General features: G+C 43.5%; 5 non-coding genes across 5 annotated transcripts; all 5 read right to left on the reverse strand.

Moving 5' to 3' along the window:
- TRNAI-AAU (transfer RNA isoleucine (anticodon AAU)) lies at positions 1-74 on the reverse strand. The gene has a single exon. It is a non-coding gene; the product is annotated as a tRNA-Ile (tRNA).
- A 7,256-nt stretch (positions 75-7,330) lies between these two features.
- Positions 7,331-7,404, reverse strand: TRNAI-AAU (transfer RNA isoleucine (anticodon AAU)). Its single transcript has one exon. It is a non-coding gene; the product is annotated as a tRNA-Ile (tRNA).
- Positions 7,405-18,326: 10,922 nt separating this feature from the next.
- TRNAI-AAU (transfer RNA isoleucine (anticodon AAU)) lies at positions 18,327-18,400 on the reverse strand. The gene has a single exon. It is a non-coding gene; the product is annotated as a tRNA-Ile (tRNA).
- Positions 18,401-21,993: 3,593 nt separating this feature from the next.
- On the reverse strand, positions 21,994-22,067 carry TRNAI-AAU (transfer RNA isoleucine (anticodon AAU)). Its single transcript has one exon. It is a non-coding gene; the product is annotated as a tRNA-Ile (tRNA).
- A 3,592-nt stretch (positions 22,068-25,659) lies between these two features.
- TRNAI-AAU (transfer RNA isoleucine (anticodon AAU)) lies at positions 25,660-25,733 on the reverse strand. The gene has a single exon. It is a non-coding gene; the product is annotated as a tRNA-Ile (tRNA).
- Between the last annotated feature and the right edge of the window lie 1,364 nt (positions 25,734-27,097).

The raw sequence follows: 27,097 nt of genomic DNA on the forward strand, positions 1-27,097 counted from the left end.
TGGCCCGTACGGGGATTGAACCCACGACCTTGGCGTTATTAGCACCACGCTCTAACCAACTGAGCTAACCAGCCATGAGTACTAAAGATGTCCTTTTTCCATGTAATGCAGATAGATAGAAGAGTTGGTCTCACTATCGCAATTCCTTCATACTTTTCTCCTTCCGCCCCCTGTCTGGATTACAATAACAAGAGCTGTGGAGTGCTGCACGCCAGCCTCAGTGCCTCTTCTTTCACTCAATCTCACTGTGTGCTATGATATCTTTGTAACATCGCTTGTTGCCGGAAAAAAAGGAAAGGAGGGATAGTATTTTTATTCTTTTACAACAAAACCCAAAATGCATCGGCTTGCTTGGTCATTAAGTTTACAAGGCCAGCTGCTTTTGAGATATTATAATTATAGTGGTTATTCGGCGTTGGAGGTAAGAGAGTTTTTTTTAGGTCTGGCCGTTCCTTCTACTTCAAATTACTTGAGCTCATGTCAACAAAGTAACAACAAAACATAGCCAACGGTTCGTTGCTCAAGCCTTCCCTACTGCGCCTTTCCATGTCTCTCCTGCCGACCACAGTGCAGGAAATCTGAGTTTGCATTTGCGCGAAGAGACGTACAACACAAGAAGGCGCGCTTTTGTGCGCCGGGCACCACCCGGCCTGTGCATTCCTCACTGTCATGAGATCAGTTTACTCAGCAGAGCATGACGCTGCAATTGGTTAGTAGGGCAGGCCTGACCAGAATAGTATATTTGGGGTCATGTATTTGATTGCATTTTTAAAACAGTAACAGAACTTAACTGCATTGTTTAAATAGGTCTAGACATATTTAAACAGTGTCAATTTAATAGAAGAATTGTGGACAATTCAGAGGGGAGGCACCAATGTTTTTTTTTCCCATTGGGTGGATGCGGCATTAAAGAGTTTGAAGACCACTGGTCTAAGTGGACACTAATATACCTGGATGCTCCTGAATCCTCGCAACAGATGCCAGCAAACCTGGCTGGAGAGCTACTGTGTTGGACTGATCCTGTCAATTCAAGTGGTCTTTCCTAGAGAGTCGGAGGTCATGGAAATAGATGGAGTTGATGGTAATCTACAGGGCTTTGAAGTTTTCCCATCATCATCTGTATCAAAAAATGTGCTAGTAAAGACAGAGAATAAGGTAGCTGTCTTTTACATTAACCAACAGTGAAGCATGCATTCAAAATCCTTCAATGCAATAGCAGAACAATTGGGTTATTGGGCAGAGATCAACCTGTTGCACACGTCGGCAGTACACATCAAGGGCACCGACAATGTGATGGCAGACAGCTGGAGGTTTCCAAATTTGCTGGAGTTGACGTTATCCAGGTCGTTGTTTTGAGAGATATGCCGAGAGTTTGTGAAACCCTTTCTGGATCTCTTTTCAAACAAGGACAATGCTCATCTTTGTCGATTCTGATCCAGGCTTCCGGAACAAGGAGCCTAGGTAGTGGACGTATTGGTGATAAAGTGGCTGAGAAGTCTCCTTCATACATTCCCCCACTTTGTATTGATCCAGATGGTTCTCTTCAAGTCTCAGCAGGGGGAAGGGAACTTTATTCTTGTGGGCCCTTATTGGCCAGAGATGTCATGGTTTCCTCTTCTGAACCCCTGGCTCTTCTACCTCCTTGAGTACTGCTCAAGTGTGTCTCTGTCAGAACGTCGTCCCTGACCTTCTTGCTCCAACTCACTCTATCGCTTTGGAGGTTGAGAAGTCTGGACTGCTAGCAAAGGGTCTTTCCTCTTCCTTAGTGGAGTTAATTCAGCACTCCAGCAGGCCTTCTACTTCGAAGTCTTACTCAAAGAACTGGAAGTCTTTTGAGACGTGATGTTCTGCTCATGATCTTTTGGCACCTACCTGTAGTTTGTCTGCTATTTTGCATTTTCGTCTGAATGGGTTTCACTTGAATCTCTTTCCACTCTGAAAGCTCATTGCTTTGCGATAAAGGTTTTTAGGGACTTTTCTGTACCTTCGTCGATGTTACAGTCTTTGGTGTCTAGACTGTTCTGATCTTTTGTCAATTGTAAGACCAGTTGAAAAATCCCTTTTCTCCAACTCAGAATCTTCCTACTCTTTTATAGGCTTTGCAATTTTGTCTCTTTGAGGATTTGGATACTGTAGACATAAAGATTGTTTCCTATAAAGTTATTTTCCTATTTCCTATCACCTTGCTGAGAACAATTGGGGAGCTGGGAGCCTTAAAATGCTGTCCTCTCTTCATTTGATACTTTGGAAGATGGGGTAACTTTAAGGCCTAGCCTTACCTTTGCTGCAAAGGTTAAGTCTATTTTTGATAGATCTTAGGAAATAATTCTTCCTTCTTTCATTCCCTCTCCTTCCTCTCCGGAGGAACATTTGCTGAATACACTTGATGTTTAAAGAGCTCTTTTCATTCATGTCACCAGGCCTCTGCAGTTCAGGAAAACCGACTCCTTGTTTGTGACTTTTGGACAGCCTGGAAAAGACAAGAAGGTGACTTTTATGACTCTGAGTAGGTGGATTAAGTTGTCAATTTTTCTGGCTTTGCAAGGCTTTTTAGAATATCTTCCAGTTCAGGGATGGTCTACGAGAGGAATGGCCACCTCCTGGGTTGAATTCCAGTGAGTAACAATCTAGGAAATTCCTAGGGTGGCTACTTGGTCCTCAGAGCATACATTTGTCAAGCATTATGGCTTAATAATTTTTCTGTTTTGCATTTGAGTACCAATGTTTTGAACTCTGCATTACCCTTAGTCCATCTTGTCTTTGTCACAAACATTACATCCTGCCCACCTTCCCATCAGTCCTTTGGCAAGGGCTTGGCACCCAGGTTGGGTGCATGGGGCTAGCATTTAAGGATCCTCCTGTTCTTTCTTCCTGTTGGAAGGTGACATCACCTTACTTTGTAATGACTGTCACAAGGACGCAATGGACTAAGGCTAATGAAGATTACCAATAAGTAACCAACGCATCACCACTCTTTCTGAATGTGCGTGGCTCATTCCGCAGGACTAGTTCTTTGTATGATTCCTGGATTTTCAGAAGCCCTTTGATGGCAGCACCCCCACACTGAAAATTGTTTCAGCACCACTGTACAAGGGTCAGTTGTCATGCTCATCTGCGGCGTAAATTTGCATTGAAGTAGTCTAACTCCCCAGGCCTTGTCTTTTGCTCAATTTGCCTTTGTGAGTTTTCTCTCAATCACTGTCGACTTCCTTTGATCTTTCTTTCTTCTTTCACTTCACCTTCGCCTTCGGTGTATCTTTCGGCCCTCTTAAGAGACACACCCCCTTGTAGCCACTTCTATACTTCTGTCACCTAATTATTTTCCTATCCTTTCCCCTGTAACGTTGCTGATCCTAGCTATAGCATCACTATCCAGAATCTGTTCACCTGAGTTATGTTCCTCGTATCCCCACACATCTAATAATCAGCTCTTGGTCTCCCTCCACCTCTCACGAGACATAGTCTGAGGCAGTGTCTCCATCTTGGAGAGACAATCCCTTGCACATGTGTTGTTCTACTGGCGCTGCCGGCTTGAGCTTTGGACAGCAGTGGCAAAAGAAGGACTAATGGAAAGTGAACGTATACTAGAGCAACAGAGTGTATGGATTTATAAGAGCTTGATTAAATGAGAAAAAAAGAGTTTATTTGAGAGAAAAAATGCAACCTGGCCCGTACGGGGATCAAACCCACAACCTTGGCATTATTAGCACCATGCTCTAACCAACTGTGCTAACCGGCCATGAGGACTAAATTATCCTTTTTCCATGTAATGCAGATAGATAGAAGAGTTGGTCTCACTATCGCAATTCCTTCATACTTTTCTCCTTCCGCCCCCTGTCTGGATTACAATAACAAGAGCTGTGGAGTGCTGCACGCCAGCCTCAGTGCCTCTTCTTTCACTCAATCTCACTGTGTGCTGTGACATCTTTGTAACATCGCTTGTTGCCGGAAAAAAAGGAAAGGAGGGATAGTATTTTTATTCTTTTACAACAAAACCCAAAATGCATCGGCTTGCTTGATCATTAAGTTTACAAGGCCAGCTGCTTTTGAGATATTATAATTATAGTGGTTATTCGGCGTTGGAGGTAAGAGAGTTTTTTTTAGGTCTGGCCGTTCCTTCTGCTTCAAATTACTTGAGCTCATGTCAACAAAGTAACAACAAAACATAGCCAACGGTTCGTTGCTCAAGCCTTCCCTACTGCGCCTTCCCATGTCTCTCCTGCCGACCACAGTGCAGGAAATCTGAGTTTGCATTTGCGTGAAGAGACGTACAACACAAGAAGGCGCGCTTTTGTGCGCCGGGCACCATCCGGCCTGTGCATTCCTCACTGTTGTGAGATCAGTTTACTCAGCAGAGCATGACGCTGCAATTGGTTAGTAGGGCAGGCCTGACCAGAATAGTATATTTGGGGTCATGTATTTGATTGCATTTTTAAAACAGTAACAGAACTTAACTGCAATGTTTAAATAGTTCTAGACATATTTAAACAGTGTCAATTTAATAGAAGAATTGTGGACAATTCAGAGGGGAGGCACCAATGTTTTTTTTTCCCATTGGGTGGATGCGGCATTAAAGAGTTTGAAGACCACTGGTCTAAGTGGACACTAATACACCTGGATGCTCCTGAATTCCTTGCAACAGATGCCAGCAAACCTGGCTGGAGAGCTACTGTGTTGGACTGATCCTGTCGATTCAAGTGGTCTTTCCTAGAGAGTCAGAGGTCATGGAAATAGATGGAGTTGATGGTAATCTTCAGGGCTTTGAAGTTTTCCCATCATCATCTGTCTCAAAAAAATGTGCTAGTAAAGACAGAGAATAAGGTAGCTGTCTTTTACATTAACCAACAGTGAAGCATGCATTCAAAATCCCTCAATGCAATAGCAGAACAATTGGGTTATTGGGCAGAGATCAACCTGTTGCACACGTCGGCAGTACACATCAAGGGCACCGACAATGTGATGGCAGACAGCTGGAGGTTTCCAAATTTGCTGGAGTTGACGTTATCCAGGTCGTTGTTTTGAGAGATATGCAGAGAGTTTGTGAAACCCTTTCTGGATCTCTTTTCAAACAAGGACAATGCTCATCTTTGTCGATTCTGATCCAGGCTTCCGGAACAAGGAGCCTAGGTAGTGGACGTATTGGTGATAAAGTGGCTGAGAAGTCTCCTTTATACATTCCCCCACTTTTTATTGATCCAAATGATTCTCTTCAAGTCTCAGCAGGGGCGAGGGAACTTTATTCTTGTGGGCCCTTATTGGCCAGAGATGTCATGGTTTCCTCTTCTGAACCCCTGGCTCTTCTACCTCCTTGGGTACTGCTCAAGTGTGTCGCTCTCAGAACGTCATCCCTGACCTTCTTGCTCCAACTCACTCTATCGCTTTGGAGGTTGAGAAGTCTGGACTGCTAGCAAAGGGTCTTTCCTCTTCCTTAGTGGAGTTAATTCAGCACTCCAGCAGGCCTTCTACTTCGAAGTCTTACTCAAAGAACTGGAAGTCTTTTGAGACGTGATGTTCTGCTCATGATCTTTTGGCACCTACCTGTAGATTGTCTGCTATTTTGCATTTTCTTCTGAATGGGTTTCACTTGAATCTCTTTCCACACTGAAAGCTCATTGCTTTGCGATAAAGGTTTTTAGGGACTTTTCTGTACCTTCGAAGATGTTACAATCTTTGGTGTCTAGACTGTTCTGATCTTTTGTCAATTGTAAGAACAGTTGAAAAATCCCTTTTCTCCAACTCAGAATCTTCCTACTCTTTTATAGGCTTTGCAATTTTATCTCTTTGAGGATCTGGATACTGTAGACATAAAGATTGTTTCCTATAAAGTTATTTTCCTATTTCCTTTCACCTTGCTGAGAACAATTGGGGAGCTGGGAGCCTTAAAATGCTGTCCTCTCTTCATTTGATACTTTGGAAGATGGGTAACTTTAAGGCCTAGCCTTACCTTTGCTGCAAAGGTTAAGTCTATTTTTGATAGATCTTATGAAATAATTCTTCCTTCTTTCATTCCCTCTCCTTCCTCTCCGGAGGAATATTTTCTGAATACACTTGATGTTTAAAGAGCTCTTTTCATTTATGTCACCAGGCCTCTGCAGTTCAGGAAAACCGACTCCTTGTTTGTGACTTTTGGACAGCCTGGAAAAGACAAGAAGGTGACTTTTATGACTCTGAGTAGGTGGATTAAGTTGTCAATTTTTCTGGCTTTGCAAGGCTTTTTAGAATATCTTCCAGTTCAGGGATGGTCTACGAGAGGAATGGCCACCTCCTGGGTTGAATTCCAGTGAGTAACAATCTAGGAAATTCCTAGGGTGGCTACTTGGTCCTCAGAGCATACATTTGTCAAGCATTATGGCTTAATAATTTTTCTGTTTTGCATTTGAGTACCAATGTTTTGAACTCTGCATTACCCTTAGTCCATCTTGTCTTTGTCACAAACATTACATCCTGCCCACCTTCCCATCAGTCCTTTGGCAAGGGCTTGGCACCCAGGTTGGGTGCATGGGGCTAGCATTTAAGGATCCTCCTGTTTTTTCTTCCTGTTGGAAGGTGACATCACCTTACTTTGTAATGACTGTCACAAGGACGCAATGGACTAAGGCTAATGAAGATTACCAATAAGTAACCAACGCATCACCACTCTTTCTGAATGTGCGTGGCTCATTCCGCAGGACTAGTTCTTTGTATGATTCCTGGATTTTCAGAAGCCCTTTGATGGCAGCACCCCCACACTGAAAATTGTTTCAGCACCACTGTACAAGGGTCAGTTGTCATGCTCATCTGCGGCGTAAATTTGCATTGAAGTAGTCTAACTCCCCAGGCCTTGTCTTTTGCTCAATTTGCCTTTGTGAGTTTTCTCTCAATCACTGTCGACTTCCTTTGATCTTTCTTTCTTCTTTCACTTCACCTTCGCCTTCAGTGTATCTTTCGGCCCTCTTAAGAGACACACCCCCTTGTAGCCACTTCTATACTTCTGTCACCTAATTATTTTCCTATCCTTTCCCCTGTAACGTTGCTGATCCTAGCTATAGCATCACTATCCAGAATCTGTTCACCTGAGTTATGTTCCTCTTATCCCCACGCATCTAATAATCAGCTCTTGGTCTCCCTCCACCTCTCACGAGACATAGTCTGAGGCAGTGTCTCCATCTTGGAGAGACAATCCCTTGCACTTGTGTTGTTCTACTGGCGCTGCCGGCTTGAGCTTTGGTCAGCAGTGGCAAAAGAAGGACTAATGGAAAGTGAACGTATACTGGAGCAACAGAGTGTATGGATTTATAAGAGCTTGATTAAATGAGAAAAAAAGAGTTTAGTTGAGAGAAAAAATGCAACCTGGCCCGTACGGGGATTGAACCCACGACCTTGGCGTTATTAGCACCACGCTCTAACCAACTGAGCTAACCAGCCATGAGTACTAAAGATGTCCTTTTTCCATGTAATGCAGATAGATAGAAGAGTTGGTCTCACTATCGCAATTCCTTCATACTTTTCTCCTTCCGCCCCCTGTCTGGATTACAATAACAAGAGCTGTGGAGTGCTGCACGCCAGCCTCAGTGCCTCTTCTTTCACTCAATCTCACTGTGTGCTATGATATCTTTGTAACATCGCTTGTTGCCGGAAAAAAAGGAAAGGAGGGATAGTATTTTTATTCTTTTACAACAAAACCCAAAATGCATCGGCTTGCTTGGTCATTAAGTTTACAAGGCCAGCTGCTTTTGAGATATTATAATTATAGTGGTTATTCGGCGTTGGAGGTAAGAGAGTTTTTTTTAGGTCTGGCCGTTCCTTCTACTTCAAATTACTTGAGCTCATGTCAACAAAGTAACAACAAAACATAGCCAACGGTTCGTTGCTCAAGCCTTCCCTACTGCGCCTTTCCATGTCTCTCCTGCCGACCACAGTGCAGGAAATCTGAGTTTGCATTTGCGCGAAGAGACGTACAACACAAGAAGGCGCGCTTTTGTGCGCCGGGCACCACCCGGCCTGTGCATTCCTCACTGTCATGAGATCAGTTTACTCAGCAGAGCATGACGCTGCAATTGGTTAGTAGGGCAGGCCTGACCAGAATAGTATATTTGGGGTCATGTATTTGATTGCATTTTTAAAACAGTAACAGAACTTAACTGCATTGTTTAAATAGGTCTAGACATATTTAAACAGTGTCAATTTAATAGAAGAATTGTGGACAATTCAGAGGGGAGGCACCAATGTTTTTTTTTCCCATTGGGTGGATGCGGCATTAAAGAGTTTGAAGACCACTGGTCTAAGTGGACACTAATATACCTGGATGCTCCTGAATCCTCGCAACAGATGCCAGCAAACCTGGCTGGAGAGCTACTGTGTTGGACTGATCCTGTCAATTCAAGTGGTCTTTCCTAGAGAGTCGGAGGTCATGGAAATAGATGGAGTTGATGGTAATCTACAGGGCTTTGAAGTTTTCCCATCATCATCTGTATCAAAAAATGTGCTAGTAAAGACAGAGAATAAGGTAGCTGTCTTTTACATTAACCAACAGTGAAGCATGCATTCAAAATCCTTCAATGCAATAGCAGAACAATTGGGTTATTGGGCAGAGATCAACCTGTTGCACACGTCGGCAGTACACATCAAGGGCACCGACAATGTGATGGCAGACAGCTGGAGGTTTCCAAATTTGCTGGAGTTGACGTTATCCAGGTCGTTGTTTTGAGAGATATGCCGAGAGTTTGTGAAACCCTTTCTGGATCTCTTTTCAAACAAGGACAATGCTCATCTTTGTCGATTCTGATCCAGGCTTCCGGAACAAGGAGCCTAGGTAGTGGACGTATTGGTGATAAAGTGGCTGAGAAGTCTCCTTCATACATTCCCCCACTTTGTATTGATCCAGATGGTTCTCTTCAAGTCTCAGCAGGGGGGAGGGAACTTTATTCTTGTGGGCCCTTATTGGCCAGAGATGTCATGGTTTCCTCTTCTGAACCCCTGGCTCTTCTACCTCCTTGAGTACTGCTCAAGTGTGTCTCTGTCAGAACGTCGTCCCTGACCTTCTTGCTCCAACTCACTCTATCGCTTTGGAGGTTGAGAAGTCTGGACTGCTAGCAAAGGGTCTTTCCTCTTCCTTAGTGGAGTTAATTCAGCACTCCAGCAGGCCTTCTACTTCGAAGTCTTACTCAAAGAACTGGAAGTCTTTTGAGACGTGATGTTCTGCTCATGATCTTTTGGCACCTACCTGTAGTTTGTCTGCTATTTTGCATTTTCGTCTGAATGGGTTTCACTTGAATCTCTTTCCACTCTGAAAGCTCATTGCTTTGCGATAAAGGTTTTTAGGGACTTTTCTGTACCTTCGTCGATGTTACAGTCTTTGGTGTCTAGACTGTTCTGATCTTTTGTCAATTGTAAGACCAGTTGAAAAATCCCTTTTCTCCAACTCAGAATCTTCCTACTCTTTTATAGGCTTTGCAATTTTGTCTCTTTGAGGATTTGGATACTGTAGACATAAAGATTGTTTCCTATAAAGTTATTTTCCTATTTCCTATCACCTTGCTGAGAACAATTGGGGAGCTGGGAGCCTTAAAATGCTGTCCTCTCTTCATTTGATACTTTGGAAGATGGGGTAACTTTAAGGCCTAGCCTTACCTTTGCTGCAAAGGTTAAGTCTATTTTTGATAGATCTTAGGAAATAATTCTTCCTTCTTTCATTCCCTCTCCTTCCTCTCCGGAGGAACATTTGCTGAATACACTTGATGTTTAAAGAGCTCTTTTCATTCATGTCACCAGGCCTCTGCAGTTCAGGAAAACCGACTCCTTGTTTGTGACTTTTGGACAGCCTGGAAAAGACAAGAAGGTGACTTTTATGACTCTGAGTAGGTGGATTAAGTTGTCAATTTTTCTGGCTTTGCAAGGCTTTTTAGAATATCTTCCAGTTCAGGGATGGTCTACGAGAGGAATGGCCACCTCCTGGGTTGAATTCCAGTGAGTAACAATCTAGGAAATTCCTAGGGTGGCTACTTGGTCCTCAGAGCATACATTTGTCAAGCATTATGGCTTAATAATTTTTCTGTTTTGCATTTGAGTACCAATGTTTTGAACTCTGCATTACCCTTAGTCCATCTTGTCTTTGTCACAAACATTACATCCTGCCCACCTTCCCATCAGTCCTTTGGCAAGGGCTTGGCACCCAGGTTGGGTGCATGGGGCTAGCATTTAAGGATCCTCCTGTTCTTTCTTCCTGTTGGAAGGTGACATCACCTTACTTTGTAATGACTGTCACAAGGACGCAATGGACTAAGGCTAATGAAGATTACCAATAAGTAACCAACGCATCACCACTCTTTCTGAATGTGCGTGGCTCATTCCGCAGGACTAGTTCTTTGTATGATTCCTGGATTTTCAGAAGCCCTTTGATGGCAGCACCCCCACACTGAAAATTGTTTCAGCACCACTGTACAAGGGTCAGTTGTCATGCTCATCTGCGGCGTAAATTTGCATTGAAGTAGTCTAACTCCCCAGGCCTTGTCTTTTGCTCAATTTGCCTTTGTGAGTTTTCTCTCAATCACTGTCGACTTCCTTTGATCTTTCTTTCTTCTTTCACTTCACCTTCGCCTTCGGTGTATCTTTCGGCCCTCTTAAGAGACACACCCCCTTGTAGCCACTTCTATACTTCTGTCACCTAATTATTTTCCTATCCTTTCCCCTGTAACGTTGCTGATCCTAGCTATAGCATCACTATCCAGAATCTGTTCACCTGAGTTATGTTCCTCGTATCCCCACGCATCTAATAATCAGCTCTTGGTCTCCCTCCACCTCTCACGAGACATAGTCTGAGGCAGTGTCTCCATCTTGGAGAGACAATCCCTTGCACATGTGTTGTTCTACTGGCGCTGCCGGCTTGAGCTTTGGTCAGCAGTGGCAAAAGAAGGACTAATGGAAAGTGAACGTATACTAGAGCAACAGAGTGTATGGATTTATAAGAGCTTGATTAAATGAGAAAAAAAGAGTTTATTTGAGAGAAAAAATGCAACCTGGCCCGTACGGGGATCAAACCCACAACCTTGGCATTATTAGCACCATGCTCTAACCAACTGTGCTAACCGGCCATGAGGACTAAAATATCCTTTTTCCATGTAATGCAGATAGATAGAAGAGTTGGTCTCACTATCGCAATTCCTTCATACTTTTCTCCTTCCGCCCCCTGTCTGGATTACAATAACAAGAGCTGTGGAGTGCTGCACGCCAGCCTCAGTGCCTCTTCTTTCACTCAATCTCACTGTGTGCTGTGACATCTTTGTAACATCGCTTGTTGCCGGAAAAAAAGGAAAGGAGGGATAGTATTTTTATTCTTTTACAACAAAACCCAAAATGCATCGGCTTGCTTGATCATTAAGTTTACAAGGCCAGCTGCTTTTGAGATATTATAATTATAGTGGTTATTCGGCGTTGGAGGTAAGAGAGTTTTTTTTAGGTCTGGCCGTTCCTTCTGCTTCAAATTACTTGAGCTCATGTCAACAAAGTAACAACAAAACATAGCCAACGGTTCGTTGCTCAAGCCTTCCCTACTGCGCCTTCCCATGTCTCTCCTGCCGACCACAGTGCAGGAAATCTGAGTTTGCATTTGCGTGAAGAGACGTACAACACAAGAAGGCGCGCTTTTGTGCGCCGGGCACCATCCGGCCTGTGCATTCCTCACTGTTGTGAGATCAGTTTACTCAGCAGAGCATGACGCTGCAATTGGTTAGTAGGGCAGGCCTGACCAGAATAGTATATTTGGGGTCATGTATTTGATTGCATTTTTAAAACAGTAACAGAACTTAACTGCAATGTTTAAATAGTTCTAGACATATTTAAACAGTGTCAATTTAATAGAAGAATTGTGGACAATTCAGAGGGGAGGCACCAATGTTTTTTTTTCCCATTGGGTGGATGCGGCATTAAAGAGTTTGAAGACCACTGGTCTAAGTGGACACTAATACACCTGGATGCTCCTGAATTCCTTGCAACAGATGCCAGCAAACCTGGCTGGAGAGCTACTGTGTTGGACTGATCCTGTCGATTCAAGTGGTCTTTCCTAGAGAGTCAGAGGTCATGGAAATAGATGGAGTTGATGGTAATCTTCAGGGCTTTGAAGTTTTCCCATCATCATCTGTCTCAAAAAAATGTGCTAGTAAAGACAGAGAATAAGGTAGCTGTCTTTTACATTAACCAACAGTGAAGCATGCATTCAAAATCCCTCAATGCAATAGCAGAACAATTGGGTTATTGGGCAGAGATCAACCTGTTGCACACGTCGGCAGTACACATCAAGGGCACCGACAATGTGATGGCAGACAGCTGGAGGTTTCCAAATTTGCTGGAGTTGACGTTATCCAGGTCGTTGTTTTGAGAGATATGCAGAGAGATTGTGAAACCCTTTCTGGATCTCTTTTCAAACAAGGACAATGCTCATCTTTGTCGATTCTGATCCAGGCTTCCGGAACAAGGAGCCTAGGTAGTGGACGTATTGGTGATAAAGTGGCTGAGAAGTCTCCTTTATACATTCCCCCACTTTTTATTGATCCAAATGATTCTCTTCAAGTCTCAGCAGGGGCGAGGGAACTTTATTCTTGTGGGCCCTTATTGGCCAGAGATGTCATGGTTTCCTCTTCTGAACCCCTGGCTCTTCTACCTCCTTGGGTACTGCTCAAGTGTGTCGCTCTCAGAACGTCATCCCTGACCTTCTTGCTCCAACTCACTCTATCGCTTTGGAGGTTGAGAAGTCTGGACTGCTAGCAAAGGGTCTTTCCTCTTCCTTAGTGGAGTTAATTCAGCACTCCAGCAGGCCTTCTACTTCGAAGTCTTACTCAAAGAACTGGAAGTCTTTTGAGACGTGATGTTCTGCTCATGATCTTTTGGCACCTACCTGTAGATTGTCTGCTATTTTGCATTTTCTTCTGAATGGGTTTCACTTGAATCTCTTTCCACACTGAAAGCTCATTGCTTTGCGATAAAGGTTTTTAGGGACTTTTCTGTACCTTCGAAGATGTTACAATCTTTGGTGTCTAGACTGTTCTGATCTTTTGTCAATTGTAAGAACAGTTGAAAAATCCCTTTTCTCCAACTCAGAATCTTCCTACTCTTTTATAGGCTTTGCAATTTTATCTCTTTGAGGATCTGGATACTGTAGACATAAAGATTGTTTCCTATAAAGTTATTTTCCTATTTCCTTTCACCTTGCTGAGAACAATTGGGGAGCTGGGAGCCTTAAAATGCTGTCCTCTCTTCATTTGATACTTTGGAAGATGGGTAACTTTAAGGCCTAGCCTTACCTTTGCTGCAAAGGTTAAGTCTATTTTTGATAGATCTTATGAAATAATTCTTCCTTCTTTCATTCCCTCTCCTTCCTCTCCGGAGGAATATTTTCTGAATACACTTGATGTTTAAAGAGCTCTTTTCATTTATGTCACCAGGCCTCTGCAGTTCAGGAAAACCGACTCCTTGTTTGTGACTTTTGGACAGCCTGGAAAAGACAAGAAGGTGACTTTTATGACTCTGAGTAGGTGGATTAAGTTGTCAATTTTTCTGGCTTTGCAAGGCTTTTTAGAATATCTTCCAGTTCAGGGATGGTCTACGAGAGGAATGGCCACCTCCTGGGTTGAATTCCAGTGAGTAACAATCTAGGAAATTCCTAGGGTGGCTACTTGGTCCTCAGAGCATACATTTGTCAAGCATTATGGCTTAATAATTTTTCTGTTTTGCATTTGAGTACCAATGTTTTGAACTCTGCATTACCCTTAGTCCATCTTGTCTTTGTCACAAACATTACATCCTGCCCACCTTCCCATCAGTCCTTTGGCAAGGGCTTGGCACCCAGGTTGGGTGCATGGGGCTAGCATTTAAGGATCCTCCTGTTTTTTCTTCCTGTTGGAAGGTGACATCACCTTACTTTGTAATGACTGTCACAAGGACGCAATGGACTAAGGCTAATGAAGATTACCAATAAGTAACCAACGCATCACCACTCTTTCTGAATGTGCGTGGCTCATTCCGCAGGACTAGTTCTTTGTATGATTCCTGGATTTTCAGAAGCCCTTTGATGGCAGCACCCCCACACTGAAAATTGTTTCAGCACCACTGTACAAGGGTCAGTTGTCATGCTCATCTGCGGCGTAAATTTGCATTGAAGTAGTCTAACTCCCCAGGCCTTGTCTTTTGCTCAATTTGCCTTTGTGAGTTTTCTCTCAATCACTGTCGACTTCCTTTGATCTTTCTTTCTTCTTTCACTTCACCTTCGCCTTCAGTGTATCTTTCGGCCCTCTTAAGAGACACACCCCCTTGTAGCCACTTCTATACTTCTGTCACCTAATTATTTTCCTATCCTTTCCCCTGTAACGTTGCTGATCCTAGCTATAGCATCACTATCCAGAATCTGTTCACCTGAGTTATGTTCCTCTTATCCCCACGCATCTAATAATCAGCTCTTGGTCTCCCTCCACCTCTCACGAGACATAGTCTGAGGAAGTGTCTCCATCTTGGAGAGACAATCCCTTGCACTTGTGTTGTTCTACTGGCGCTGCCGGCTTGAGCCTTGGTCAGCAGTGGCAAAAGAAGGACTAATGGAAAGTGAACGTATACTGGAGCAACAGAGTGTATGGATTTATAAGAGCTTGATTAAATGAGAAAAAAAGAGTTTAGTTGAGAGAATAAATGCAACCTGGCCCATACGGGGATCAAACCCACAACCTTGGCGTTATTAGCACCACGCTCTAACCAACTGAGCTAACCAGCCATGAGTACTAAAGATATCCTTTTTCCATGTAATGCAGATAGATAGAAGAGTTGGTCTCACTATCGCAATTCCTTCATACTTTTCTCCTTCCGCCCCCTGTCTGGATTACAATAACAAGAGCTGTGGAGTGCTGCACGCCAGCCTCAGTGCCTCTTCTTTCACTCAATCTCACTGTGTGCTGTGATATCTTTGTAACATCGCTTGTTGCCGGAAAAAAAGGAAAGGAGGGATAGTATTTTTATTCTTTTACAACAAAACCCAAAATGCATCGGCTTGCTTGGTCATTAAGTTTACAAGGCCAGCTGCTTTTGAGATATTATAATTATAGTGGTTATTCGGCGTTGGAGGTAAGAGAGGTTTTTTTAGGTCTGGCCGTTCCTTCTGCTTCAAATTACTTGAGCACATGTCAACAAAGTAACAACAAAACATAGCCAACGGTTCGTTGCTCAAGCCTTCCCTACTGCACCTTCTCATGTCTCTCCTGCCGACCACAGTGCAGGAAATCTGAGTTTGCATTTGTGCGAAGAGACGTAAAACACAAGAAGGCGCGCTTTCGTGCGCCGGGCACCACCCGGCCTGTGCATTCCTCACTGTCGTGAGATCAGTTTACTCAGCAGAGCATGACGCTGCAATTGGTTAGTAGGGCAGGCCTGACCAGAATAGTATATTTGGGGTCATGTATTTGATTGCATTTTTAAAACAGTAACAGAACTTAACTGCAATGTTTAAATAGGTCTAGACATATTTAAACAGTGTCAATTTAATAGAAGAATTGTGGACAATTCAGAGGGGAGGCACCAATGTTTTTTTTTCCCATTGGGTGGATGCAGCATTAAAGAGTTTGAAGACCACTGGTCTAAGTGGACACTAATACACCTGGATGCTCCTGAATTACTCGCAACAGATGCCAGCAAACCTGGCTGGAGAGCTACTGTGTTGGACTGATCCTGTTGATTCAAGTGGTCTTTCCTAGAGAGTCAGAGGTCATGGATATAGATGGAGTTGATGGTAATCTTCAGGGCTTTGAAGTTTTCCCATCATCATCTGTCTCAAAAAAATGTGCTTGTAAAGACAGAGAATAAGGTAGCTGTCTTTTACATTAACCAACAGTGAAGCATGCATTCAAAATCCCTCAATGCAATAGCAGAACAATTGGGTTATTGGGCAGAGATCAACCTGTTGCACACGTCAGCAGTACACATCAAGGGCACCGACAATGTGATGGCAGACAGCTGGAGGTTTCCAAATTTGCTGGAGTTGACGTTATCCAGGTCGTTGTTTTGAGAGATATGCCGAGAGTTTGTGGAACCCTTTCTGGATCTCTTTTCAAACAAGGACAATGCTCATCTTTGTCGATTCTGATCCAGGCTTCCGGAACAAGGAGCCTAGGTAGTGGACGTATTGGTGATAAAATGGCTGAGAAGTCTCCTTTATACATTCCCCCACTTTTTATTGATCCAGATGGTTCTCTTCAAGTCTCAGCAGGGGGGAGGGAACTTTATTCTTGTGGGCCCTTATTGCCCAGAGATGTCATGGTTTCCTCTTCTGAACCCCTGGCTCTTCTACCTCCTTGAGTACTGCTCAAGTGTGTCTCTGTCAGAACGTCGTCCCTGACCTTCTTGCTCCAACTCACTCTATCGCTTTGGAGGTTGAGAAGTCTGGACTGCTAGCAAAGGGTCTTTCCTCTTCCTTAGTGGAGTTAATTCAGCACTCCAGCAGGCCTTCTACTTCGAAGTCTTACTCAAAGAACTGGAAGTCTTTTGAGACATGATGTTCTGCTCATGATCTTTTGGCACCTACCTGTAGTTTGTCTGCTATTTTGCATTTTCTTCTGAATGGGTTTCACTTGAATCTCTTTCCACTCTGAAAGCTCATTGCTTTGCGATAAAGGTTTTTAGGGACTTTTCTGTACCTTCGTCGATGATACAATCTTTGGTGTCTAGACTGTTCTGATCTTTTGTCAATTGTAAGACCAGTTGAAAAATCCCTTTTCTCCAACTCAGAATCTTCCTACTCTTTTATAGGCTTTGCAATTTTATCTCTTTGAGGCTCTGGATACTGTAGACATAAAGATTGTTTCCTATAAAGTTATTTTCCTATTTCCTATCACCTTGCTGAGAACAATTGGGGAGCTGGGAGCCTTAAAATGCTGTCCTCTCTTCATTTGATACTTTGGAAGATGGGGTAACTTTAAGGCCTAGCCTTACCTTTGCTGCAAAGGTTAAGTCTATTTTTGATAGATCTTAGGAAATAATTCTTCCTTCTTTCATTCCCTCTCCTTCCTCTCCGGAGGAACATTTGCTGAATACACTTGATGTTTAAAGAGCTCTTTTCATTCATGTCACCAGGCCTCTGCAGTTCAGGAAAACCGACTCCTTGTTTGTGACTTTTGGACAGCCTGGAAAAGACAAGAAGGTGACTTTTATGACTCTGAGTAGGTGGATTAAGTTGTCAATTTTTCTGGCTTTGCAAGGCTTTTTAGAATATCTTCCAGTTCAGGGATGGTCTACGAGAGGAATGGCCACCTCCTGGGTTGAATTCCAGTGAGTAACAATCTAGGAAATTCCTAGGGTGGCTACTTGGTCCTCAGAGCATACATTTGTCAAGCATTATGGCTTAATAATTTTTCTGTTTTGCATTTGAGTACCAATGTTTTGAACTCTGCATTACCCTTAGTCCATCTTGTCTTTGTCACAAACATTACATCCTGCCCACCTTCCCATCAGTCCTTTGGCAAGGGCTTGGCACCCAGGTTGGGTGCATGGGGCTAGCATTTAAGGATCCTCCTGTTCTTTCTTCCTGTTGGAAGGTGACATCACCTTACTTTGTAATGACTGTCACAAGGACGCAATGGACTAAGGCTAATGAAGATTACCAATAAGTAACCAACGCATCACCACTCTTTCTGAATGTGCGTGGCTCATTCCGCAGGACTAGTTCTTTGTATGATTCCTGGATTTTCAGAAGCCCTTTGATGGCAGCACCCCCACACTGAAAATTGTTTCAGCACCACTGTACAAGGGTCAGTTGTCATGCTCATCTGCGGCGTAAATTTGCATTGAAGTAGTCTAACTCCCCAGGCCTTGTCTTTTGCTCAATTTGCCTTTGTGAGTTTTCTCTCAATCACTGTCGACTTCCTTTGATCTTTCTTTCTTCTTTCAATTCACCTTCGCCTTCAGTGTATCTTTCGGCCCTCTTAAGAGACACACCCCCTTGTAGCCACTTCTATACTTCTGTCACCTAATTATTTTCCTATCCTTTCCCCTGTAACGTTGCTGATCCTAGCTATAGCATCACTATCCAGAATCTGTTCACCTGAGTTATGTTCCTCTTATCCCCACGCATCTAATAATCAGCTCTTGGTCTCCCTCCACCTCTCACGAGACATAGTCTGAGGCAGTGTCTCCATCTTGGAGAGACAATCCCTTGCACTTGTGTTGTTCTACTGGCGCTGCGGCTTGAGCTTTGGTCAGCAGTGGCAAAAGAAGGACTAATGGAAAGTGAACGTATACTGGAGCAACAGAGTGTATGGATTTATAAGAGGTTGATTAAATGAGAAAAAAAGAGTTTAGTTGAGAGAAAAAATGCAACCTGGCCTGTACGGGGATCGAACCCACGACCTTGGCGTTATTAGCACCACACTCTAACCAACTAAGCTAACCAGCCATGAGTACTAAAGATATCCTTTTTCCATGTAATGCAGATAGATAGAAGAGTTGGTCTCACTATCGCAATTCCTTCATACTTTTCTCCTTCCGCCCCCTGTCTGGATTACAATAACAAGAGCTGTGGAGTGCTGCACGCCAGCCTCAGTGCCTCTTCTTTCACTCAATCTCACTGTGTGCTGTGATATCTTTGTAACATCGCTTGTTGCCGGAAAAAAAGGAAAGGAGGGATAGTATTTTTATTCTTTTACAACAAAACCCAAAATGCATCGGCTTGCTTGGTCATTAAGTTTACAAGGCCAGCTGCTTTTGAGATATTATAATTATAGTGGTTATTCGGCGTTGGAGGTAAGAGAGTTTTTTTTAGGTCTGGCCGTTCCTTCTGCTTCAAATTACTTGAGCTCATGTCAACAAAGTAACAACAAAACATAGCCAACGGTTCGTTGCTCCACCCTTCCCTACTGCGCCTTCCCATGTCTCTCCTGCCGACCACAGTGCAGGAAATCTGAGTTTGCATTTGCGCGAAGAGACGTACAACACAAGAAGGCGCGCTTTCGTGCGCTGGGCACCACCCGGCCTGTGCATTCCTCAGTGTCGTGAGATCAGTTTACTCAGCAGAGCATGACGCTGCAATTGGTTAGTTGGGCAGGCCTGACCAGAATAGTATATTTGGGGTCATGTATTTGATTGCATTTTTAAAACAGTAACAGAACTTAACTGCAATGTTTAAATAGGTCTAGACATATTTAAACAGTGTCAATTTAATAGAAGAATTGTGGACAATTCAGAGGGGAGGCACCAATGTTTTTTTTTCCCATTGGGTGGATGCGACATTAAAGAGTTTGAAGACCACTGGTCTAAGTGGACACTAATACACCTGGATGCTCCTGAATTCCTCGCAACAGATGCCAGCAAACCTGGCTGGAGAGCTACTGTGTTGGACTGATCCTGTCGATTCAAGTGGTCTTTCCTAGAGAGTCAGAGGTCATGGAAATAGATGGAGTTGATGGTAATCTTCAGGGCTTTGAAGGTTTCCCATCATCATCTGTCTCAAAAAAATGTGCTAGTAAAGACAGAGAATAAGGTAGCTGTCTTTTACATTAACCAACAGTGAAGCATGCATTCAAAATCCCTCAATGCAATAGCAGAACAATTGGGTTATTGGGCAGAGATCAACCTGTTGCACACGTGGGCAGTACACATCAAGGGCACCGACAATGTGATGGCAGACAGCTGGAGGTTTCCAAATTTGCTGGAGTTGACGTTATCCAGGTCGTTGTTTTGAGAGATATGCCGAGAGTTTGTGAAACCCTTTCTGGATCTCTTTTCAAACAAGGACAATGCTCATCTTTGTCGATTCTGATCCAGGCTTCCGGAACAAGGAGCCTAGGTAGTGAACGTATTGGTGATAAAGTGGCTGAGAAGTCTCCTTTATACATTCCCCCACTTTTTATTGATCCAGATGGTTCTCTTCAAGTCTCAGCAGGGGCGAGGGAACTTTATTCTTGTGGGCCCTTATTGGCCAGAGTTGTCATGGTTTCCTCTTCTGAACCCCTGGCTCTTCTACCTCCTTGGGTACTGCTCAAGAGTGTCTCTCTCAGAACGTCATCCCTGACCTTCTTGCTCCAACTCACTCTATCGCTTTGGAGGTTGAGAAGTCTGGACTGCTAGCAAAGGGTCTTTCCTCTTCCTTAGTGGAGTTAATTCAGCACTCCAGCAGGCCTTCTACTTCGAAGTCTTACTCAAAGAACTGGAAGTCTTTTGAGACGTGATGTTCTGCTCATGATCTTTTGGCACCTACCTGTAGTTTGTCTGCTATTTTGCATTTTCTTCTGAATGGGTTTCACTTGAATCTCTTTCCACACTGAAAGCTCATTGCTTTGCGATAAAGGTTTTTAGGGACTTTTCTGTACCTTCGAAGATGTTACAATCTTTGGTGTCTAGACTGTTCTGATCTTTTGTCAATTGTAAGACCAGTTGAAAAATCCCTTTTCTACAACTCAGAATCTTCCTACTCTTTTATAGGCTTTGCAATTTTATCTCTTTGAGGATCTGGATACTGTAGACATAAAGATTGTTTCCTATAAAGTTATTTTCCTATTTCCTATCACCTTGCTGAGAACAATTGGGGAGCTGGGAGCCTTAAAATGCTGTCCTCTCTTCATTTGATACTTTGGAAGATGGGGTAACTTTAAGGCCCAGCCTTACCTTTGCTGCAAAGGTTAAGTCTATTTTTGATAGATATTAGGAAATAATTCTTCCTTCTTTCATTCCCTCTCCTTCCTCTCCGGAGTAATATTTTCTGAATACACTTGATGTTTAAAGAGCTCTTTTCATTTATGTCACCAGGCCTCTGCAGTTCAGGAAAACCGACTCCTTGTTTGTGACTTTTGGACAGCCTGGAAAAGACAAGAAGGTGACTTTTATGACTCTGAGTAGGTGGATTAAGTTGTCAATTTTTCTGGCTTTGCAAGGCTTTTTAGAATATCTTCCAGTTCAGGGATGGTCTACGAGAGGAATGGCCACCTCCTGGGTTGAATTCCAGTGAGTAACAATCTAGGAAATTCCTAGGGTGGCTACTTGGTCCTCAGAGCATACATTTGTCAAGCATTATGGCTTAATAATTTTTCTGTTTTGCATTTGAGTACCAATGTTTTGAACTCTGCATTACCCTTAGTCCATCTTGTCTTTGTCACAAACATTACATCCTGCCCACCTTCCCATCAGTCCTTTGGCAAGGGCTTGGCACCCAGGTTGGGTGCATGGGGCTAGCATTTAAGGATCCTCCTGTTCTTTCTTCCTGTTGGAAGGTGACATCACCTTACTTTGTAATGACTGTCACAAGGACGCAATGGACTAAGGCTAATGAAGATTACCAATAAGTAACCAACGCATCACCACTCTTTCTGAATGTGCGTGGCTCATTCCGCAGGACTAGTTCTTTGTATGATTCCTGGATTTTCAGAAGCCCTTTGATGGCAGCACCCCCACACTGAAAATTGTTTCAGCACCACTGTACAAGGGTCAGTTGTCATGCTCATCTGCAGCGTAAATTTGCATTGAAGTAGTCTAACTCCCCAGGCCTTGTCTTTTGCTCAATTTGCCTTTGTGAGTTTTCTCTCAATCACTGTCGACTTCCTTTGATCTTTCTTTCTTCTTTCACTTCACCTTCGCCTTCAGTGTATCTTTCGGCCCTCTTAAGAGACACACCCCTTTGTAGCCACTTCTATACTTCTGTCACCTAATTATTTTCCTATCCTTTCCCCTGTAACGTTGCTGATCCTAGCTATAGCATCACTATCCAGAATCTGTTCACCTGAGTTATGTTCCTCTTATCCCCACGCATCTAATAATCAGCTCTTGGTCTCCCTCCACCTCTCACGAGACATAGTCTGAGGCAGTGTCTCCATCTTGGAGAGACAATCCCTTGCACTTGTGTTTTTCTACTGGCGCTGCCGGCTTGAGCTTTGGTCAGCAGTGGCAAAAGAAGGACTAATGGAAAGTGAACGTATACTGGAGCAACAGAGTGTATGGATTTATAAGAGCTTGATTAAATGAGAAAAAAAGAGTTTAGTTGAGAGAAAAAATGCAACCTGGCCCGTACGGGGATCGAACCCGCGACCTTGGCGTTATTAGCACCACGCTCTAACCAACTGCGCTAACCGGCCATGAGTTCTACAGATATCCTTTTTCCATGAAATGCAGATAGAGAGACGAGTTGGTCTTACTATCGCAATTCCTTCATACTTTTCTACTTCCGCCCCCTGTCTGGATTACAATAACAAGAGCTGTGGAGTGCTGCACGCCAGCCTCAGTGCCTCTTCTTTCACTCAATCTCACTGTGTGCTGTGATATCTTTGTAACATCGCTTGTTGCCGGAAAAAAAGGAAAGGATGGATAGTATTTTTATTCTTTTACAACAAAACCCAAAATGCATCGGCTTGCTTGCTCATTAAGTTTACAAGGCCAGCTGCTTTTTAGATATTATAATTATAGTGGTTATTCGGCGTTGGAGGTAAGAGAGTTTTTTTTAGGTCTGTCCGTTCCTTCTGCTTCAAATTACTTGAGCTCATGTCAACAAAGTAACAACAAAACATAGCCAACGGTTCGTTGCTCAAGCCTTCCCTACTGCGCCTTCCCATGTCTCTCCTGCCGACCACAGTGCAGGAAATCTGAGTTTGCATTTGCGCGAAGAGACGTACAACACAAGAAGGCGCGCTTTTGTGCGCCGGGCACCACCCGGCCTGTGCAATCCTCACTGTCGTGAGATCAGTTTACTCAGCAAAGCATGACGCTGCAATTGGTTAGTAGGGCAGGCCTGACCAGAATAGTATATTTGGGGTCATGTATTTGATTGCATTTTTAAAACAGTAACAGAACTTAACTGCAATGTTTAAATAGGTCTAGACATATTTAAACAGTGTCAATTTAATAGAAGAATTGTGGACAATTCAGAGGGGAGGCACCAATGTTTTTTTTCCCCATTGGGTGGATGCGGCATTAAAGAGTTTGAAGACCACTGGTCTAAGTGGACACTAATATACCTGGATGCTCCTGAATCCTCGCAACAGATGCCAGCAAACCTGGCTGGAGAGCTACTGTGTTGGACTGATCCTGTCGATTCAAGTGGTCTTTCCTAGAGAGTCGGAGGTCATGGAAATAGATGGAGTTGATGGTAATCTTCAGGGCTTTGAAGTTTTCCCATCATCATCTGTCTCAAAAAAATGTGCTAGTAAAGACAGAGAATAAGGTAGCTGTCTTTTACATTAACCAACAGTGAAGCATGCATTCAAAATCCCTCAATGCAATAGCAGAACAATTGGGTTATTGGGCAGAGATCAACCTGTTGCACACGTCGGCAGTACACATCAAGGGCACCGACAATGTGATGGCAGACAGCTGGAGGTTTCCAAATTTGCTGGAGTTGACGTTATCCAGGTCGTTGTTTTGAGAGATATGCCGAGAGTTTGTGAAACCCTTTCTGGATCTCTTTTCAAACAAGGACAATGCTCATCTTTGTCGATTCTGATCCAGGCTTCCGGAACAAGGAGCCTAGGTAGTGGACGTATTGGTGATAAAGTGGCTGAGAAGTCTCCTTTATACATTCCCCCACTTTTTATTGATCCAGATGGTTCTCTTCAAGTCTCAGGAGGGGGGAGGGAACTTTATTCTTGTGGGCCCTTATTGGCCAGAGATGTCATGGTTTCCTCTTCTGAACCCCTGGCTCTTCTACCTCCTTGAGTACTGCTCAAGTGTGTCTCTGTCAGAACGTCGTCCCTGACCTTCTTGCTCCAACTCACTCTATCGCTTTGGAGGTTGAGAAGACTGGACTGCTAGCAAAGGGTCTTTCCTCTTCCTTAGTGGAGTTAATTCAGCACTCCAGCAGGCCTTCTACTTCGAAGTCTTACTCAAAGAACTGGAAGTCTTTTGAGACGTGAAGTTCTGCTCATGATCTTTTGGCACCTACCTGTAGTTTGTCTGCTATTTTGCATTTTCTTCTGAATGGGTTTCACTTGAATCTCTTTCCACTCTGAAAGCTCATTGCTTTGCGATAAAGGTTTTTAGGGACTTTTCTGTACCTTCGTCGATGTTACAGTCTTTGGTGTCTAGACTGTTCTGATCTTTTGTCAATTGTAAGACCAGTTGAAAAATCCCTTTTCTCCAACTCAGAATCTTCCTACTCTTTTATAGGCTTTGCAATTTTATCTCTTTGAGGATCTGGATACTGTAGACATAAAGATTGTTTCCTATAAAGTTATTTTCCTATTTCCTATCACCTTGCTGAGAACAATTGGGGAGCTGGGAGCCTTAAAATGCTGTCCTCTCTTCATTTGATACCTTGGAAGATGGGGTAACTTTAAGGCCTAGCCTTACCTTTGCTGCAAAGGTTAAGTCTATTTTTGATAGATCTTAGGAAATAATTCTTCCTTCTTTCATTCCCTCTCCTTCCTCTCCGGAGGAACATTTGCTGAATACACTTGATGTTTAAAGAGCTCTTTTCATTCATGTCACCAGGCCTCTGCAGTTCAGGAAAACCGACTCCTTGTTTGTGACTTTTGGACAGCCTGGAAAAGACAAGAAGGTGACTTTTATGACTCTGAGTAGGTGGATTAAGTTGTCAATTTTTCTGGCTTTGCAAGGCTTTTTAGAATATCTTCCAGTTCAGGGATGGTCTACGAGAGGAATGGCCACCTCCTGGGTTGAATTCCAGTGAGTAACAATCTAGGAAATTCCTAGGGTGGCTACTTGGTCCTCAGAGCATACATTTGTCAAGCATTATGGCTTAATAATTTTTCTGTTTTGCATTTGAGTACCAATGTTTTGAACTCTGCATTACCCATAGTCCATCTTGTCTTTGTCACAAACATTACATCCTGCCCACCTTCCCATCAGTCCTTTGGCAAGGGCTTGGCACCCAGGTTGGGTGCATGGGGCTAGCATTTAAGGATCTTCCTGTTCTTTCTTCCTGTTGGAAGGTGACATCACCTTACTTTGTAATGACTGTCACAAGGACGCAATGGACTAAGGCTAATGAAGATTACCAATAAGTAACCAACGCATCACCACTCTTTCTGAATGTGCGTGGCTCATTCCGCAGGACTTGTTCTTTGTATAATTCCTGGATTTTCAGAAGCCCTTTGATGGCAGCACCCCCACACTGAAAATTGTTTCAGCACCACTGTACAAGGGTCAGTTGTCATGCTCATCTGCGGCGTAAATTTGCATTGAAGTAGTCTAACTCCCCAGGCCTTGTCTTTTGCTCAATTTGCCTTTGTGAGTTTTCTCTCAATCACTGTCGACTTCCTTTGATCTTTCTTTCTTCTTTCACTTCACCTTCGCCTTCAGTGTATCTTTCGGCCCTCTTAAGAGACACACCCCCTTGTAGACACTTCTATACTTCTGTCACCTAATTATTTTCCTATCCTTTGCCCTATAACGTTGCTGATCCTAGCTATAGCATCACTATCCAGAATCTGTTCACCTGAGTTATGTTCCTCTTATCCCCACGCATCTAATAATCAGCTCTTGGTCTCCCTCCACCTCTCACGAGACATAGTCTGAGGCAGTGTCTCCATCTTGGAGAGACAATCCCTTGCACTTGTGTTGTTCTACTGGTGCTGCCGGCTTGAGCTTTGGTCAGCAGTGGCAAAATAAGGACTAATGGAAAGTGAACGTATACTGGAGCAACAGAGTGTATGGGTTTATAAGAGCTTGATTAAATGAGAAAAAAAGAGTTTAGTTGAGAGAAAAAATGCAACCTGGCCCGTACGGGGATCGAACCCACGACCTTGGCGTTATTAGCTCCACGCTCTAACCAACTGAGCTAACCAGCCATGAGTACTAAAGCTATCCTTTTTCCTTGTAATGCAGATAGATAGAAGAGTTGGTCTCACTATCGCAATTCCTTCATACTTTTCTCCTTCCGCCCCCTGTCTGAATTACAATAACAAGAGCTGTGGAGTGCTGCACGCCAGCCTCAGTGCCTCTTCTTTCACTCAATCTCACTGTGTGCTGTGATATCTTTGTAACATCGCTTGTTGCCGGAAAAAAAGGAAAGGATGGATAGTATTTTTATTCGTTTACAACAAAACCCAAAATGCATCGGCTTGCTTGGTCATTAAGTTTACAAGGCCAGCTGCTTTTGAGATATTATAATTATAGTGGTTATTCGGCGTTGGAGGTAAGAGAGGTTTTTTTAGGTCTGGCCGTTCCTTCTGCTTCAAATTACTTGAGCTCATGTCAACAAAGTAACAACAAAACATAGCCAACGGTTCGTTGCTCAAGCCTTCCCTACTGCGCCTTCCCATGTCTCTCCTGCCGACCACAGTGCAGGAAATCTGAGTTTGCATTTGCGCGAAGAGACGTACAACACAAGAAGGCGCGCTTTTGTGCGCCGGGCACCACCCGGCCTGTGCAATCCTCACTGTCGTGAGATCAGTTTACTCAGCAAAGCATGACGCTGCAATTGGTTAGTAGGGCAGGCCTGACCAGAATAGTATATTTGGGGTCATGTATTTGATTGCATTTTTAAAACAGTAACAGAACTTAACTGCAATGTTTAAATAGGTCTAGACATATTTAAACAGTGTCAATTTAATAGAAGAATTGTGGACAATTCAGAGGGGAGGCACCAATGTTTTTTTTTCCCATTGGGTGGATGCGGCATTAAAGAGTTTGAAGACCACTGGTCTAAGTGGACACTAATATACCTGGATGCTCCTGAATCCTCGCAACAGATGCCAGCAAACCTGGCTGGAGAGCTACTGTGTTGGACTGATCCTGTCGATTCAAGTGGTCTTTCCTAGAGAGTCGGAGGTCATGGAAATAGATGGAGTTGATGGTAATCTACAGGGCTTTGAAGTTTTCCCATCATCATCTGTCTCAAAAAAATGTGCTAGTAAAGACAGAGAATAAGGTAGCTGTCTTTTACATTAACCAACAGTGAAGCATGCATTCAAAATCCCTCAATGCAATAGCAGAACAATTGGGTTATTGGGCAGAGATCAACCTGTTGCACACGTCGGCAGTACACATCAAGGGCACCGACAATGTGATGGCAGACAGCTGGAGGTTTCCAAATTTGCTGGAGTTGACGTTATCCAGGTTGTTGTTTTGAGAGATATGCCGAGAGTTTGTGAAACCCTTTCTGGATCTCTTTTCAAACAAGGACAATGCTCATCTTTGTCGATTCTGATCC

This window comes from Pleurodeles waltl, chromosome 12 (genome assembly GCF_031143425.1).
Source record: "Pleurodeles waltl isolate 20211129_DDA chromosome 12, aPleWal1.hap1.20221129, whole genome shotgun sequence".
Classification (NCBI taxonomy): Eukaryota; Metazoa; Chordata; class Amphibia; order Caudata; family Salamandridae; genus Pleurodeles; species Pleurodeles waltl.